The sequence below is a fragment of the Hemitrygon akajei genome, chromosome 3 (genome assembly GCF_048418815.1).
Source record: "Hemitrygon akajei chromosome 3, sHemAka1.3, whole genome shotgun sequence".
In the NCBI taxonomy this organism is placed as follows: domain Eukaryota; kingdom Metazoa; phylum Chordata; class Chondrichthyes; order Myliobatiformes; family Dasyatidae; genus Hemitrygon; species Hemitrygon akajei.
Window position 1 is genome coordinate 189,831,984 of NC_133126.1, and position 18,702 is coordinate 189,850,685.

At 43.1% G+C, this 18,702-nt stretch overlaps 1 protein-coding gene across 6 annotated transcripts in view; it reads left to right on the forward strand.

Annotated features, from left to right (window-relative positions):
• The window catches only part of LOC140725757 (muscleblind-like protein 1), a 757,760-nt gene that overhangs the window by 631,015 nt on the left and 108,043 nt on the right, over positions 1-18,702 (forward strand). The window lies entirely within an intron of this gene.

Here is an 18,702-nt window from a genome sequence, read left to right on the forward strand (position 1 = left end):
TGGAGAGATAACTGGTGAAGATTCACTGTCAAGCTTGATATTCATTGTCCTCCTACCTCACCCCACCTCTGCACAACACAGACCTGAACTCTTAAACACTAGAGATTCTGCAGATGGTGGAAATCCAGAGCAACACGCACACACAAACTGCTAGAGGAACTCAGCAGGTCAGGCAGCGTCTATGGAGAGGAATAAACAGTCAACGTTTTATGCCAAAACCTGATGAAGGGTCTTGGTCTGAAACATCAACTGTCAGTTCCTCTCCGTAGATGCTGCCTGACCTGTTGGGGGGGGGGGGTGGGGGGTGGGGGGGGAGTGGTGTGTGTGTGTGTGTGTGTGTGTGTGTGTGTGTGTGTGTGTGTGTGTGTGTGTGTGTGTGTGTGTGTGTGTGTGTGTGTGTGAGAGAGAGAGAGAGAGAGAGAGAGAATTATTAAATACAGCTTTCCTCAGTTGCTATGGCACCAAAGCTTTCTAATAAGCAGACATCAATCTGAAACTTTATCCTTGTTTATATCCCCACAAGAGCCATATGTCCAGCTGAGCCATTCCCAGCATTGCTTATTTCAGATTTCCAGCAATTTTTTTTCGATTGAAATTTTCAGTTCTGCAGGCAGGCATCGATTGACTTGAGCTCTTCAATGTTGGTCAACAGGAATGTGTGGCCTTTGTGAGGAAATTTGGCTGCTATGATTCGGAATTAGAATCAGGTTTATTATCACTGACATATGTCAAGAAATTTGTTGTTTTGGGGCAGCAGGACAGTACAAGATACAAAAATTACAAACATTACAAAAATTGATAGTGCAAAAGAGGGATAGTAAGATAACCTTCAATGCTTTCATGGACTTGTCAGAAATGTGATGGCAGAGGAGAAGAAGCTATTGCTAAAATGCTGAGAATGAATCTTTGGGCTCCTGTACCTCTTCGCTAATGGTAGTGATGAGGAAGATTTTGCATTATTTGTCACACATTTATCAAAACACACAGTGTTTTTGATGTATTTGATGCATTGCTTTGCATCAAATCAAATCAGCGAGGATTGTCATGGGCAGCCTGCAAGTGTCACCATGCTTCTGGTGTCAACATAGCATGCCCACAACTCAATAACCCTAACCGTGCGTTTTCGGAATGTGGGAGGAAACCAGAGAGCCTGGAGGATATCTACATAGTCATGGGAAGAAGGTACAAACTGCTTGCAGACAGCAGCGGGAACTGAACCCCGCTTTAAAAGCTGGTATTGTAAAGTGTCGTGCCTACTGCTGCATTATCATGTCACTTCCATGTCCCAGATGGTGAGGTTCTGCATTCCTGAAGTGTGTCATTGTTGGATCTCAGATTTCCTGAGATTGTGAAAGATTATCTAGGAATAAGGAGATACTGTAGGATAGTTACAGTACCTATAAAATGTGTTCACACCCCCTCGGAAGTTTTCATTTTTATTGTTTTTCAACATTGAATCACAATGGATTTAATTTGACTTTTTGCCGCTGATCAACAGGAAAAGACTCTTTTGTGTCAAAGTGAAAACAGATCTCTATTAAAGTGATTTAAATCAATTACAAATATAAAACACAAAATAATTGATTGCCTAAGTATTTACCCCCTTCGAGTCAGTATTTAGTAGATGCACCTTTGGCAGCAATTACAGCCTTGTCTCTGTGTGGATAGGTCTCTTTGCACGTCCTGACACTGCAATTTTCCCCCATTCTTCTTTACAGATCTGTTCAAGCTCTGTCAGATTGCATGGGGATCATGAGTGTACAGCCCTTTTCAAGTCCAGCCACAAATCTTCAATTGGATTGGGGTCTGGACACTGACTTAGCCACTGCAGAACATTAACTTTGTTGTTTAAAGCCATTCCTGTGTAGCTTTGGCCTTATACTTGGGGTCATTGTCTTGCTGGAAAACAAATCTTCTCCCAAGTTGCAGTTCTTTTGCAGACTGCAGCAGGTTTTCCTCCAGGATTTCCTTGTGTTTTGCTGCATTTAGTTGCCCTCTACCATATAAATTCTTCCAGAGCATCCCCACAGCACGATGCTTCACAGTAGGGATGGTGTGTTTTTGACAATGTGCTTAAGCCAAACATAGCATTTAATCTGATGGCCAAAAAGCTTAATTTTAGTCTCATCAGCCCATAGAACCTTCTTCCAGCTGACTTCAGAGTCTCCCACATGCCTTCTGGCAAACTATAGCTGAGATTTCATGTGAGATTTTTCAACAGCAGCCTTTTCTTTGCCGCTGTCCCGTAAAGCTGCGACTGGTGAGGCATCCGAGCAACAGTTGTTATACCCGCAGTCTCTTCCCATCTCAGCCACTGAAGCTTGTAACTCCTCCAGAGTTGTCATAAGTCTCTTGGTGGCCTCCCTCACTAGTCCCCTTCTTGCACGGTCTCTCAGTTCTTGAGGACGGCCTGCTCTAGGACAGATTTACAACTGTGCTATATTCTGACCATTTCTTGATAATTTACTTAACTGCATTCTAAGGGATTGTCAGTGACTTGGAAATTTTCTTGTATCCATCTCCTGACTTGTGCTATTCAGTAACCTTTCTGTGGAGTTGTGTGGAGTGTTCTTTTGTCTTCATGGTGTAGTTTTTGCCAGGGTACTGAATGACCAGCAGTTGAACCTTCCAGATATAGGTGTAGTTTTATGAACATCAGTTGAAACACCTTGACTGGACACGGCTCTCCAAAAACAGATCTCCGTTTAACCACTTATAGGAGTTCTAAAACCAGTTGCCTGCACCAGTAATGCTTTGGTGTCTCATACTAAAGGGGAGTGAATACTTACGCAATCATTTATTTTCTGTTTTATATTTGCCTTTAATTTAGATCACTTTGTGGAGATCTGTTTTCACTTTGACACGAAAACGTCTTTTTCTGTTGAACAGTGTCAAAACAACTGATTCAGTGTTGTAAAACAATAAGGGATGATTTGATTGTTGCTCCCTGGCCAGGTATGTTGAGCCAGGTGTGAGGTGTGAGGTAGGCATGGTGGCCAATCATGTTCTTCTCTATTGCTGACTGGCTGTGTGCCCGTTCTGTAGTAACAATGTATCTTCAGGCCTGGCTCAAAACATTAGACGCTGACATGTCTTCCATATAGGGCGAAAGTGGTTTCACTGTGATTTGAAGGAGCCAGATCTGACTTGAAGGCACACTCGACTTCAATTTCAGGTCATCCAATCAATATTAACTTGTTATTTGTAGGATTTTGGTAGCTCTAAAGTGCTTAGAGTCCTCAAGTCACACAGTATGTAAGCTGGTTCTTAAGTCCATCTGGTCTATGCTGACTAAGATTCTTAACTGATCTTTTCTGCGTTTGGTCCAGACAACTGTGCAAATACAAAAAAAAAGCAAATAATTAACGAACAAATGAAAATAAACAAATAATCTAATTAATTAATTAATAATCCTGTGAACATAACCAGTAGAGTCCTTGAAAGTGAATCTGCAGGTTGAGAATTCTGTTCAGTGTTGAGGTGAGTGAAGTTATCCACACTGGTTCAGAAGCCTGGTGGTTGAAGGGTAGTAACTGTTCCTGAACCTTCGGGACCTTCTTCCTGAGAGAAGCAGCAGGAAGGGAGCATTGCCTGCCTGGATGGTAGGGTCCTTGATGATGGATGCTGCTTTCTTGTGGATGCTCCTTTATTTTATTTATTTATTCATTTAGTGATACGGCGCGGAGTAGGCCGGTCCAGCCCTTTGAGTCTCACTGTCACAGCAAGCCCCAACAAACCCAATTAACCCTAACCTAATCACGGGACAATTTACAATGATCAATTAACCTACCTAGTAGGTGTTTGGACCGTGGGAGGAAACTGAAACATCTGGGGGAAATCCACACATTCCGCGGGAAGTGTGTGCAGCCTCCTCAAAGATGGCACCAGAATTGAACTCTGAACTCCGGAGTGCCCCGAGCAGTAACAGTGTCACTACCATGACACCTGGTAGCAGTGCTCAATGCTGGTGAGGGATTTTCCTGTGAGATTTAAAAGGGATCTGAGGGACAATTTCTTCACCCAGAGGGCAGTGGGTGAATGGAATGTGCTGCCAGAGGATGTATTTGATGCAGGTACAATAATAGCATTTAAAAGACATTTGGATAAGTTCATGGATAAGAGGGGTTTACAGGGACACAGTATTGGCAAAAAGCAGGAAAATGGGGTGCTCACCATGGTCGGCACAGACACGTTGGGCCACTGGGCCTGTTTCCTTGCTGCGTTTCTCCCTGGCTGTGAAAACGTCCCCACGGTGCAGTTGAAGGCTTTAGACTCAGTGCTTTAATTAGCATAATAAACATTAGTTTGTGTATCAGGGAAGCATTTTGAAATGTGCCAATTCTCACCAGCTGGAGGATTTTTGCTCCAATTCCATTCTCACCTTCTGGGACAGAGGACCAGGGGTGGAGCCAATGACGGGAGAACTGATCTGTGGGAAACCAGAACTGAGAACTGAAATGGCTCCATTCAGAAATCACTCATCAGACAAGGCAAAGCCTTTACCCTGAATTTAATCTCCGCAATCTCTGAAGAAATCATCTTTTATTTTCAAATTAAATTTAACTACGGGATGCTATTCTCTGACAATTATATTGGAGGTTGGTTTCTGAGCTGAGCACAGCTCTTGACGAGCACAGATGGAATGGTGTGAAAGATAATCCTGCTTAATTACAGGATATGATACCCATTTAACTATCAGCTTGCATAATTTATCTAATAACGTCCTTTTTGCATTGTCGCCTTGGGCTATTCTGGTACAACATACTCCAGTTAATGCTGCGATAGGCATCTCTGCTACCCTGTATAGAGGCCCATCAATGTCAAGAGCAAGCGATATAGCAGACTGCACACAAGGCTCTCTGAATGCAAGGCTGTCCAGCATCAGAGTCGTTCTTCAGGGCCTACTCTTGGGGCTCAGTGAATTGCGTGGAATCATAAAGGCTCTACAATGTCTTCATGGTGCACAAGATAATCAGAGACATAAACTCAGTGGTGACTTTATTAGGTACCTCCTGTAACTAATAAAGTGGCCATTGAGTGTATGTTCGTGGTGTCCTGCACGTCACTGTTGTAACGCGTGGTTATTTGAGTCACTGTCACCTTCCAGTCAGCTTGAAGCAGTCTGGCCATTCTCCTCCGACCTCTCTCATTAACAAAGCGTATTCGCCGACAGATCTGCCGCTCACCGGATGTTATCTGTTTTTTTGCACCGTTCCCTGTAAACTCTAGAGACTGTTATATGTGGAAATCCTAGGAGACAGCAGTTTCTGAGATACTCAAACCAGCCCGTCTGCACCAACAATCATTCCACAGTCAAAGTTGCTTCGATCACATTTGATTCCCATTCTGATGTTTGGCCTGAAGCTCGTCACCATGTCTGCATGCTTTTAAGCATTGAGTTGCTGCCACATGATTGGCTGATTAGATTTTTGCATTAATGACCATGTGTACAGGTATAAAGTGGCCACCAAAGTGTAGATGGAGTGAATAGCCCAAGGCTTTTGCCCAGGGTGCAAATGGTTAATGCCATAGGGATAACTTTAAGCTGATTGTTAGAAAAGATAGGGAGATGTCAGAGGTACAGTAAGTTTTTTTACACAGATGTGGGTGGGTATGTGGAAGCCACTGCCAGTGGCGGTGAAGAGCAGATATATTACGGGCATTTAGGAAACTTAGGTTGGCACATGGATGATAGAAATATGGAGGGCTATGTAGAAGCAAACAGTTAGATTTATTTTAGAGTACATTAAAAGGGCAGCACAACATTGTGGGCCAAAGGGCCTTCAGTGTGCTGAAATGTTCGATGTTCAAGAGCATCCACTGCAAAGGGTTGGATTTCTTGGTGGCTGATGATGTCATTTTGACTTCCCAAACCAACATGCCAGTCCATGGCCTCCTTTACTGCCATGATGAGGGCAAAGTTTAAGGATCAACACCTCATACTCCATCTAGACAGCCTCCAACCTGTATGAACATCAATTTCTCCATCTTTTGGTAATTTCTTCCCCTCTCACCTCTTCTTCCACATCCCGATCTGGTTCTGTTCTCACCCCTTACCTTTCTCCTCACCATCCTCTAGTTTCCTTTTTCCTTCCCATTCTTCCATGTTCAGTGTCCTCTCCTATCAGTTTCTTTCTTCCTCAGCTGTCCACATCTTCCACCTATCACCTCCCAGCTTCCTACTTCATCCTCTCCTCCCCCAGCTGGTCTCACCTATCACCTTCTAGCTTGTACACCTAACCAGCAAGGTTTTTTACGGAGGTGGTTTGCCATTGCCTTCTTCTGGGCAGTGTCTTTACAAGTCAGGTGACCCCAGCCATTATCAACACTCCTCATAGGTTGTCTGCCTGGCACCAGTGGTCACACAACCAGGACTTGTGATATACACCAGCAGCTCATACAAATACCCACCGCCTGCTCCCACGGCTTCACGTGACCCTGGTCGGGGGCTAAGCAGGTGCGACTCTTGCCTTCTGGAAAGCACTCTTAGTGCTATTAAAACAAAAATGTCATGACACCTTGGAAGTTTCTTCCCCAAACACTTAATCTGATCAACTGTTCAAGTTAGCCCCCATCACTGCACTGTAAACACTTCAAACCACTTTTAATAATACTGTTTACATTGTAAATACATGCTGGTAATTATGTATCTATGCACAGTTAATTTCAAATCTGTACTTATCTTTTTATTTTATATAATTCTTTATTATTGTTGAATGCTGCTTTATTTTTGCAGCGCCAACACACCACAGCCAATTCCTAATACATATATACGGTGAATGAAGCTAATTAGCAATCCTCGATCATTGGATATAAAGTTTACTGTGCAGATTTAGAGGGAAACTGTTCCGACAGGCAGATAGCTGAAGGAGTGGGGAACCAGACGCTGAGGTCTGTGGATGATGAAGACACTAAATATATGAAAAAAAGGTTTTCTTCACCAGGAGTGGAAACGGATTGACTGCCTCTTAGAGATGGAAAATGCACCAGTCTAGGGGGAACTGGATGAACAGCCAATAGGGAATTAGTCTGCAGGGCACTAGGCAGGAACGGAATCAGATCAGGCTTAATGTTGCTGGCATATCTCGTGAAATTTGTTATTTTATGGCAGGAGTACATTGCAATACATAATAATATCTATAAATTACAAAGAAAACTAAATTAACTAAGTTGTGCAAAAACAGAGCTTAGAAACTATTCTGACTTCTCCCATCAGAGATTCTATAGATTTCATTGTTATGTATTGCAATGTACTTCTGCTCTTAAATAACAGATTTCACAAATTTCACGGTCTCAACTCAAAACGTTGACCGTTTATTCTTTTCCACAGATGCTGCCTGATCTGCTGAGTTCCTGCAGCATTTTGTGTATGTCGCAAAGTAAATATACTGAGGTAGTGTTCATGGGTTCATTGTCCGTTCTGAGATCAGATGGTGGTGGGGAAGAAGCTGTTCCTGAAACACTGAGTGTGTGTCTTCAGGCTCCTGCCCCTCCTCCCTGATGGTGGCAATGAGAAGAATGTGGGTGGCAGGAGGAGCAGGACACTGTGAGGGAGTGGGACTCAGTGATCTACATAGGGAGTTGGCATTGCTCTGAAAGCTGGATTCGACTCGATGGACCAAATGGCTTCCTTCACTGTCACCAGAGGAAATGTAAAATAGAGCAACTGACAGCAGCTAGGACCTGCCACAGATAACAGTGCCCCGGGGCAAGTACTAATGCCACTGGCAGGTATGAATTTTACTACAAGCTGTATCACCACTGGCAAATATTAGTTCCACTGGCCCATATCAGATCCGGGAGGTTCCTATGTCACTGGGAGGTATTAGTTCCATTCCACTGAAAGGTCCCAGTGCTAATGGTAACCCAGCAGTAGATATAGGTTCCCGCTGGCGGATGTTCGCACCACCAGGGTGGGCAGTTCATGTGCGGTGTCGCGATGTGCTACGGGAGACATAATTTGATCAGGGTTCATCATTCACCAGAAGGCAGGACACAGCCAGCACCAGGGATCATTTTCACCCAGCGTGCTTTAAAGGAACCTCCCGAGGTATAAATAGTGAAGGGCGACAGGTGCCTGCAAGCTTCCTTTCAGAAGAGCAGTATTTATACCGTGTTTGTGAATCCCTGTTGTGATCCTCACGTAGGATTTGCAATCAGCCTTGGGCGGGGAGGGGGTGTCACCTATGTGGTTCTCTCCTGTATGGTGAAAGGTGGTAGGGTATCTCCTCCGACAGACCTGGTAGACTGAAAGGGTCAGTCGCCGGCCGGCACCCCTCCGGGCGCGCCCTCGGATTTTACAACCTAAAGACGTGTCATTCAATCCGCTTCAAACGGCCCCGTTTCTAATTAGCGCGACTGCTCCGGCAGCCCCACGGCCCGCAAACTGCTGACTTGTTTTTGTAAGGGGAAAGGGGGACGGAATAAAAAAACCTGCTGCAAAGTTTTCAGACAACAGCAGCTGCTTGTTATTGATGCAAACCCTTGGCCGCTCTTAAAGGGACACTGTACAATAATAAAGCAGGAAGTTCAAAGTGAATGCATTACTCAAAGTACCTTGAGATTCATCGCCTTACATGCATTCACAGTACTACAAAGAAACACAACAGAATCAATGAGAAACTACACACAAACACTGACAAGCAATGTGCAAAAGGAGACAAACTGCAAATACGCCATACGTACATAAATAAATAGAACTGAGAACATGAGTCCTTGAAAGTGAGTCCATAGGTTGTGGAATGAGTTGTGTTCAGGTGAGTGAACTTTTTGTAAAATAGTTCCTTAAAGGCCCATTTACTCCATACGCTGAGAAATATGGATGTACGTGACCTATACATATACTGTACTTACATACTCTAGACTCTTAAAGCTTCATGACTTAGAGTCATACAGCACTGAATCAATCTCTTTGACCCAACTGCTCCAGGCTGGCTAAGCTAACATAACGGTAGACCTCGATCCAATTTATGAGCTGATGCAGGCAAAATTCCAGACCACAACACGTGAAGTTCACCACGCAACCAATCAGTGACGAGATTTCCTCCCCACATCACAAGTGAGTTTCCAAAATGACAACCAATCAGCTGATTGATGAGTATGTAACGGCCAAGCATTCGGTGGACGCACCATCATTAACAAGGCACATTTGATGTCTCCTCGTATGGTGATGAAATATTTGGAGAACAACTCAACCCAACCATCAGCCACCCTGGCTGCACATTTTCCCAGTTATTGACATGCCCACCTGAGATCGTCCATTGGCCAATGTATGGCCCGTGTCCATCTAAAGCTTTACTATCCGTGTCCCTGTCAGAGTGCCTTTTAAACGTGGTTAATACACCTGCTTCAATTGCCTGCAGTGGCACGCTAGCATAGCGGTCAGCATGATGCTTTACAGCACCAGCAATCAAGGTTCAATTCCCGCTGGTGCCTGTAAAGTGACCACGTGGGTTTCCTCCGCATTCTGATAACGTGCTGGTTGCAATTAGTAAATGGTGGGCATGGTTTGTTGTTGCTGGAAACATGGCGATGCTTGTGGGCTTCCCCCCACCCCCCCCAGCACACTATCGGACTCTGCTGGTCGTCAACACAAATGACACATTTCACTGTACAGATGTTTTGACAAGCAAAAGTATTCTTTCATCTTTAATCAAGTACTTCCTCTGGTAGCTCATGGTACACGTTGACCTGGGAAGCTTGCACGTGCTAACTACATCACAGTGATTTAGGCCCTTTGCTCTTAGCACTGTTATAAATTTACAGAAAGTTAAAGAAGTGATTCACCCCCATTATATTCATATTGTTTATTTAATATTTCAGTTGTATTTAAATAGTATTGTAAGTATATTGTTGATGAACCATTCTTTATTAATTTACATAATTATGGGATACGTGTACAAATATGTGAATTACATACATGATGTGGTTACCACATGATACGTGCGTGCCTCACTTAAGCACGAGCTAAGACTCGCGCCTCTCGGGCCCCAATGTTTTCCTTTCTGTTAGTTTAATGTTTTGGAGCTACAAAACATAACACAACCAATTCCTCTCACATTCTGTTATGTTTAGTGACTTCAGCACATTGATCGAATTCAAAGGAAGACACGGGAGCCTGAAAATGCAGGTGTCACTTTGTTTTACTTTAAAGTATCACGTGGTAGTGTGATGACGTATGCAATTAACGTATTTTTACATATAAACTGCAAATAATTTGTAAATAAACAAGAATGTTTAATCAAACAATATCTGTACAAGATTACTCAAATATTATAGAAATATTAAATACACAACACTTACTATCTCTCAGTCCACAGCCCCGCCATTCACAGCTCTTTAAGCTGGTACCGTTTAAGTGTGACAAGGGTTTCTGCCTTTGCCACTGTATCAGGCACTGAATTCCAGTTCCTCACGAAATAATTACTTCTCACTTCCACTTCCATCCTCCACCAATTAATTTGCATCCATGCAAGAGGTCTTTCTCACTCACCTGGTCTCAGTCATCTCAGTTAAATCTCTTTTGATCCAAAGAATTATCAGGCACAACTTGGACAGGCTGTGCTAACATTCTTGCAGCCTACTTGTCAGTCACATCTTTCCTGCAATGTGGTGGCCAGAACTACAGGATTACCTGTAGTGGCACATACAGAATGTATGCTGCAGGAACTCAGCAGGTCAGGCAGCATCTATGGAAAGGAATAAAGAGTCGTTGTTTCAGGCCAAGAACTCTCATCAGGGCCGGAAAGAAAGGGGACAGAAGTCAGAATGAAAGGGTGGAGAGAGAGTAAGGAGACCCAGGCTAGTAGTCAGTTTTCTGTGGAAAAGGTATAAGATAAAAACGATACAGCACGGATCCAGGACCTTCGGCCCAACTAATCGACCATGGTTTCCACCCAGCTTACTGACTTTTATAGCACTGTATTGCACTGCATTGCTGACGCAAAACAACAAATTTCATGACATGTATCAGTGATATTAAACCTGATTCTGATTCAGCTCAATTTTCTGTATTTAGTCCAAGCCCCCACAAGCTCTGTGGATGTGTGTACCTGTCCATGTGGTTAATTATAAGCCAGCTCAAAGTTTAATACATTCTTCACTCTTAACCCTAAGTCATGACTGATCTCTTGCCCATTAAAGTCAAGTATTGCTCAGCTTCAGGCATAGATAAGGTTGATGGTAACAGCCTTTCCCCAGGGTAGGGAGCCCAAAACTAAGAGGCGTAATTTTCAGACAAATTGAAAAGTGTCCTGAGGACAACATTTTTAAGCAGAAGGTGATCAGCTCATGGAGGAAGTGGGTAAGGCAGGTACAATAGTAATATTTAAGGAAAAATTGGATGTGAACAGAGGATTTTACTATGACCTAACTTTTCAAGACAGAACAGACTATCAGCCTAGGGTGTGTGAAAAATAGCCACATCCCTTCTCTCAGTGAATGCAAACACCCTTGCTTTAGCTTGGATGGAGGGAGTAGGGCGATGAGGCTGAGAGCAATTCTACCCATGCCTTTGTAGCATTCAAAGCATCAGACATCATGTCCTGATTTCAGAAAAAAAAAGGGTCAGAAATGGTTGAAAATGTGGGAGAGATGTCTGGCCCATGGCCCTCAATGATTCTGGGAGGAGTAAGCGTTGGGCAAGGTGGGCCATCAAACACTCTTCATATGACAAACCATTCAATCCTGGAATCATTTTTGTCCTATGCAGCCCATAACATTCCATATTTCTTCCTTCCATGTACCTATCTAAGAGCCTCTTAAATGTCCCTGATGTATTTGCCTTTGCCACCATCCATGACAGTACATTCCACATACCCACTACCTACTGTGAAAAAGCTACCTCCAACATCTCTCTCAGTTCCTCCTACGCTCACATTAAAGGTTTATCCTCTTGTATTAGCCATTGCCGCCCTGAGAAAAAGGGGTGGCACGGTAGTGTAGTGGTTATCATGATGCTTTACAGTCAAGAGTTCTGGGTTCAATTCCCACCAGTGCCAGTAATGAGTTTTTACGCTCTCCCTTGACCATATGATTTTCCTCCAGGTGCTCCGGTTTCCTCCCACAGTCCAAAGAAGTACTGGTTGGTAGGTTAACTAGTCATTGCCTATTGTCCCGTGATTAAATCAGAGAATTACTGGGCAGAGTGGCTTGAAGGACCGGAAGGGCCTATTTCGTGCTATACCTCAATAAAATAAAATTTAAAAGGTCTCTGGCTATTCACTCGATCTCTGCCTCTTATAATCCTGTACATCTCTATCAAGTTAACTCTTATCCTCCATCACTCCAAATAGAAATGCCCTAGCTTGCTCAACCTTACACAAATCATTCATCTGTGAAGAGAGACAACGAGGTAAGATTTCAGGCTGATTGTCATTCATGTTCATCGCCGTCTGTTATTGCAACCTGCTTAACCAACCTCCTGTTCAATGCAGCCTTGCTGTTCACTTTAACAGTACCTTGCAGAGTGAGTTCTGCATTTGCCAACTTCTGCATTGCTTGCAGAGACTGCCCAAGCAGTCTTGCTACTTACTGTCAACGTGTTGACCTCTGTGATAGAGCCATTGAATGATAACGTTATCTTGGATTTATTCCATCAAGGAAAGTGCTATTCCTTCCTGAAAACTCTTTCCACTGCCTCCAGACAGTGAGTTAATATTTATGTATGGGGAACAATTATTTGAAGCAAATTTGTTGCTGCTTGGATGACTAATTTTGAACTTTTGGAGTCATGATCCAGTTATGAGCCTGTGGTCACAGTTCTAATGAAAGTGATGATCTGCTGTAATGTCAACATGGCATTGCAGTACATGCTTGTGTGTGTGTATGAGCAAGATTGTGTCAGTTTGAATGTGAGTGTGTGTCAGAGTACGTGTGTGAACAAGATTGTGTGTACGTGTATAGTTTTTCTGTGTGTGCAAAATCCACAGATCTGAGAGAAAGAGGATATGAATGGCCTAATTAGGGAGAGCGAGCATAGCTTTGTGCAGGGCAAGCCGTGTCTTGCTAACTTCACTGAGATTCTTGACAAGGTGACGAGGGTGATTGATGAAGGTAGAGCTGTGGATGTTGTCTACGTGGATTATAGTAAGGTATTTGACAAGGTCCCTCTTGGGAGGATCATCCAGAAGATTATGATGCCTGGGATCAATGGTGCCTATCGAAGACTGGAGTTAGTAGTCAAAGGAATTTATTCTAGCTGGGGATCTGTAATTAGTGGAGTTCCGCAGGGATCTGTACTGGGACTTCTGCTGTTTGTGATACATATAAATGACTGGATGAAAATGTAAATGTTGTGTTAGTAAGTTTGCAGATGATACAAAGATTAGGTGATGCAGCCTGACCTGCTGAGTTCCTTCAGCATTTTGCATATGTTGCTGAAGACTGGTAATGCTGTGAATAGCATAGAAAACTGGAAAAGAATACAGCACAATATAGAATACAAACAAGGGAAAATCTGCAGATGCTGGAAATCCAAGCAACACACACAAAGTGCTGGAGCAACTCAGCAGATCAGGCAGGCAGCATCTCTGGATAAGTGTAAACAGTTGACGTTTTGGGCCGAGGCCCTTCATTAGGACTGCTGCATGGATCATTTACAGATATGGACAGAGAAATGGCAGATGGAATTTAACTTGGCCTATCTAGCTTCCAAACACAAAATCAGTAAAATGCTGATCAAATTCTAATTAAAGAAAACTGTCAGTAGCTAAACTCATTAAAAAAAAAGTCATATTATTGCTTAATGGCACAGATCAGTGTAATTGATTTAATCAGCGGCTGGAGAAGTTTCTCAAGAGGGAGGGTGAGCAGTCAGACGTCCTGATGCACATTGGCACAAATGACATAGGTAGGAAGGGAGAAGAGGACCTGCAGAGTGAGTAGAGGGAGTTAGGGAAGGGGCTGAAGAGAAGGACCTCCTAGGTAGTAATCTCTGAGTACCACATGCTAGTCAGGACAGGAATAGGATGATAGTACAGATGAATGAGTAGCTGAGGAACTGGTGCAGGGGACAGGGCTTCAGATCTTTTCTGTGGAAGATATGACCTGTACAAAACGGACCGGTTACACTTGAACCCCGGCAATACAAACATACTTGCAGGCAGGATTGTTACAGCTGTTGGAGAGGGTTTAAACTAATTTGGCATGGTGATGGGAATCAGAGTGATGGGGCTGAGAATGGGGTCATTATACATTCAATGCATTGTACAGTGAGACTGTGAGGAAGGACAAACAGATGATAGGACAACATTACAGTCAGTGGGATGAGTTGGTGTATCATGGAGGCAAATTCAAAAAGGGTGACAAATACAGGACTGAAGGTGTTATATTTGAATGCACACAGGAGACAGAATGAGGTAGATGATCTTCAGTGCAGTTAGAGTATGATGTTGTGGGTATCACTGAGTCATAGCTCAAAGAAGACCATAGTTGAGAGCTAACCATCCAAGCATCTATGTTGTGTCGAAAGGACAGACAGGTAGGCAGAGGGGATGGGTTGACTCTGTTGGTAAAAATTGAAATCAAATACTTAGGAAGAGGTGACGTAGGATCGTAAGATGTAAAATCCTTGTGGGTAGAGTTAAGAAACTGCAAGGGTAAAAAGATCCCGAAGGGAGTTATGTACAAGCCTTGAACAGTAGCCAGGATGTGGAATATAAATTACAATGGGAAATAGAAAAAGCATGTAATAAGGGCAGTGTCAATATGCAGGTTGATTGGGAAACAGTTTGGATCTGGATATCAAGGGAGGGAATTTATAGAATGCCTAAGAGATGCCTTTTTAGAGCAGCTTATAGTTGAGCCCACTAGGGTAAAATCAATTCTGGATTGATCGGTTGTTATGTAATGAAGCAGATTTGATTAGGGTGCTTAAGGTAAGGGAACCCTAAGGTGACAGCGATCATAATATGGCAGAATTTACCCTGCAGGTTGAGAGGAAGATGCTGAAATCAGATATATCAGTATCACACTGGAGTAAAGGGTATTACAGAGGCATGAGAGAGTAGCTGGCCAATGTTGGTTGGAAGGGGACACTAACAGGGATGATGCCAGAACAGCAATGGCTGGAGTTCCTGGGAGCAATTTGGAAGCTGAAGGATAGATGCATTTCAGAGATGAAGATGGATTCTAAAGGGAGGATGAGGCAACTGTGGCTGACAAGGGAAGTTAAAGATACCAATAAATCAAAAGAGAGGGGTATATAATCTAACACAAATTAGTGGGAAGTTAGAGGACTGGGAAGCTTTTAAAAAACAACGGAATGACTCTAAACAAATCATAAGGAGAGAAAAGATGAAATATGCAGGTAAGCTGACTAATAATATCAACAACAATACCAAAAGATTTTTTGGATAAATAAGGATTAAAATAGTGGCGAGAGTGGATACTGGAACACTGGAAAATGATCCTGGAGAGGCTGTAATGGGGGAACAGAAAAAAGGCAGATGAACTCAATAAGCATTTTGCATCAGTCTTCACCAGCAGTATGCCAGAAATTTGAGGGTGTCAGAGGGCAGAAGTGAGTGTAGTTGATATTAAAAAGGAGAAGATGCTTGGAAAGCTGAAAGGTCTGAATATAGATAAGTCACCTTGAGCAGATAGGGTCACCATGTGGTTCTGACAGAGGTTGAAATGGTTGTGGAGGCATTAGTCATGATTTTTCGAGAATCACTTAGATTCTGGAATGGTTCCAGAGAACTAGAAAATTGCAAATGTCATTCCACTCTTTAAAAGGGAGGGAGGCAGAAGAAAGGCAATTGTAGGCCAGTTAACCTGACTTCAGTGGTTGGGAAGATGTTGGAATCCATTATTATGGATGAAGCTTGAGGTACTTGGAGACACATGATAAACTAGGCCAGTCAGCACGGCTTCCTTAAGGGGAAATCTTGCCTGAGAAATCTTTTGGGATTGTTTGAGGAAATAACATGCAGGATAGACAAAGGAGAGTCAGTGGATGTTGTTTACTTGGATTTTCAGAAGGCCTTTGACAAGATGCCACACATGAAGCTCCTTACCAAGTTAAGTGACCAGAGTATTACAGGAAAGATATTACCATGGATAGAAGATTGGCTACCTGGCAGGAGGCAAACTGTGGGAATAAATGAGGCCTACCCTGTTTGGCTGCTCATGATTATTGGAATTGATGGCTTTGTGGCCAGTACAAAGATCGTTAGAAAGATAGGTATTGCTGAGGAAGCAGGGAGTCCGTGGAAAGACTTAGACAGATTAGGAGAATGGGCAAAGAAATAACAGTTGGAAGTGTATATCATGCACTTTGGTAGAAGGCATAAAGGTATAGGCTACTTCCTAAATGGGGAGAAAATTTAAAAATCAGAAGTGCAAAGTGATTTGGAAGTCCATGTGCAGGTTAACTAAGGGTTAACTTGCAGGTTGAGTTGGTGGTCAGGGAGGAAAATGCAATTTTAGCATTCATTTTGAGAGCACTAGTATATAAAAACAAGGATGTAATGTTGAGGCTTTTTAAGACACGGTCAGACTGCACTTGGAGTATTGTGAGCAGTTCTGGGCCACTTATCTAAGAAAAGATGTGCTGGCAGTGGAAAGGGTGTAGAGGAGGTTCACAAGAATGATTCTGGGATTGAAAAGGTTAATGATTGAGGAGGATCTGATGGCTCTGGGTCTGTACTCAATGGAGTTCAGACGAATGAGAGGGAATCTCATTGAAACCTGTCAGATATTGAAAGGTCTATACAGAGTGGAGGTGGAGAGGATTTTTCCTATAGTGGAAGAGTTTCAGACCAGAGGGCACTGCCTCAGAATAAAAGGACATCCCTTCAGGACAGAGATGGGGAGCGATTTCTTTAGCCAGAAGGTGGTGATACCTGTGGGATCCATTGCCACAGATGGCCGTGGACGCCAAGTAATTGAGTAATTAAAACGGAGGTTGATAGGTTCTTGGTTAGTCAGGGCATCCCATGCCTTGTAATTTTATTATCTTAACTATATGGTGCCTGACTGCTTAAATGCATTTCATAGAATCTGAATAGCCAGCACTTGGAATGAATTAAAGTCTGTTTCTCCTGTTGTGTGCAATCCAATAGTTATATATCTCAAGTTAGTCATAGAGCAATACAGCACAGATAGTGGCCCTTTGGCCCAACCAGTTCATGCCATGGTTCCCACCCACCTAGTCCCAATTGCCTGTGTATATCCCATATCCCTCCATGCCGTACCCCTGCATGTACCTATCCAAGAGCTTTTTAACTCACACTATTTCATTTGCCTCACCCACTTACCCAGACAGCTCACTACATTCCATGCACTCACCACTCTCTGCATGAAAAAGTTGCCCCTCAGGATAAATCCCCTATGATAAATCTATGTCCCTTAGTTTTGGACCCCCCCCCCCACTCTGGGGAAAGGACTGTTTCCACCTACCTTATCCATGCTTCTCATGACATGAAACACTTCTATAGAAGCCCCCCCTCATGCTAGAATGTTCAAAGGAATATAAATAAGATGTTTACTTTATCGGAGGAAAGGAATTCTTCACACCTGAGGTCAAAGCCCTGCATCAGGAATCCTGAAGCATCAACAATTCAAGACAAAGTCCTTTTCCACTCATCAGGAATTCATCTGTTGCTCCAGATCCCAGCATCTACAGTCCCTAGTCATAATCAGAATCAGGTTTATTCTCATTCTATAATAGTAATATGATCACTTGATTCCAGTATGATCTTCTTCTAACTGATTGTCCATTGGTGGGTTCTTGACTGTCTGGAGAGGTCGATCTGGGATCCACATATTCTGGTGCAGTGTAGGCAAGAGTAGGAGGTGTCTGTGGTTAGTATTTGGGTGTATCAGTCTCTCCTTTCACAGCTGCCACTTGTTCTGTGCGGCACAGCGAAGGTCATTCTCATGCAGCACAGCTCCCTCTTCAACAGATTTTCTCCAGGTGCATCTATTGAGTGCAATGTCTTCCCAGTTTTTTGATGTAATGTTGGATTTCTTCAGGCTGATTTTGATCTTATCTTTGAAACATTTCCTTTGCCCACCAGGGGCTCGCTGACCTTTCAACAGGGCAGAAAGGATCTGTTTAGGGAGACATGAGCTAGGATTCACTGCGAAATGACATTTGTTGTTTTTTGGCAGCAGTGCAGTGCAAGACATAAAAATCAATTATGAAAATAAATAAACACTGTGAATGAGGAATAATGAGATAGTGTTCAAGGGTTTGTTGACCATTCAGAAATTTGATGGCAGAGGGGAAGAAGGGGTTCCCAAATTGCTGAGTGTCATCTTTAACCTCCTGCACCTCTTCCTCAGACTAATCAGAATCAGAATCAAAATCAGGTTTATTATCACTGACATATTGTCATGGAATTTGTTGTTTTGCAGCAGCAGTACAGTGCAATACATTAAAAAATTACTATAAGTTACAACGAGAATATTTGAGAAAATAAATAGGTAGTGCATAAGTTCTGGTGTCCTTCTATTCCGAGGCTGTACCTTCTGCTCCTAGAGTCCCCCTCTAAAGGAAATATCCTCTCCAAATCTGCTCTGTCTCAGCCTTTCAATATTTGGTAGGTTTTAATGAGATTCCCCCTGCCATCACCCCTCCTTCCCTTCACTCTTCTAAACTCCAGTGTGTACAGGGTCAGAGCCATCAAACGCTCCTCATTCATTAACCCTTTCATACCCGGCATCATTCTCATGAACCTCCTCTGGACCCTTTCCACT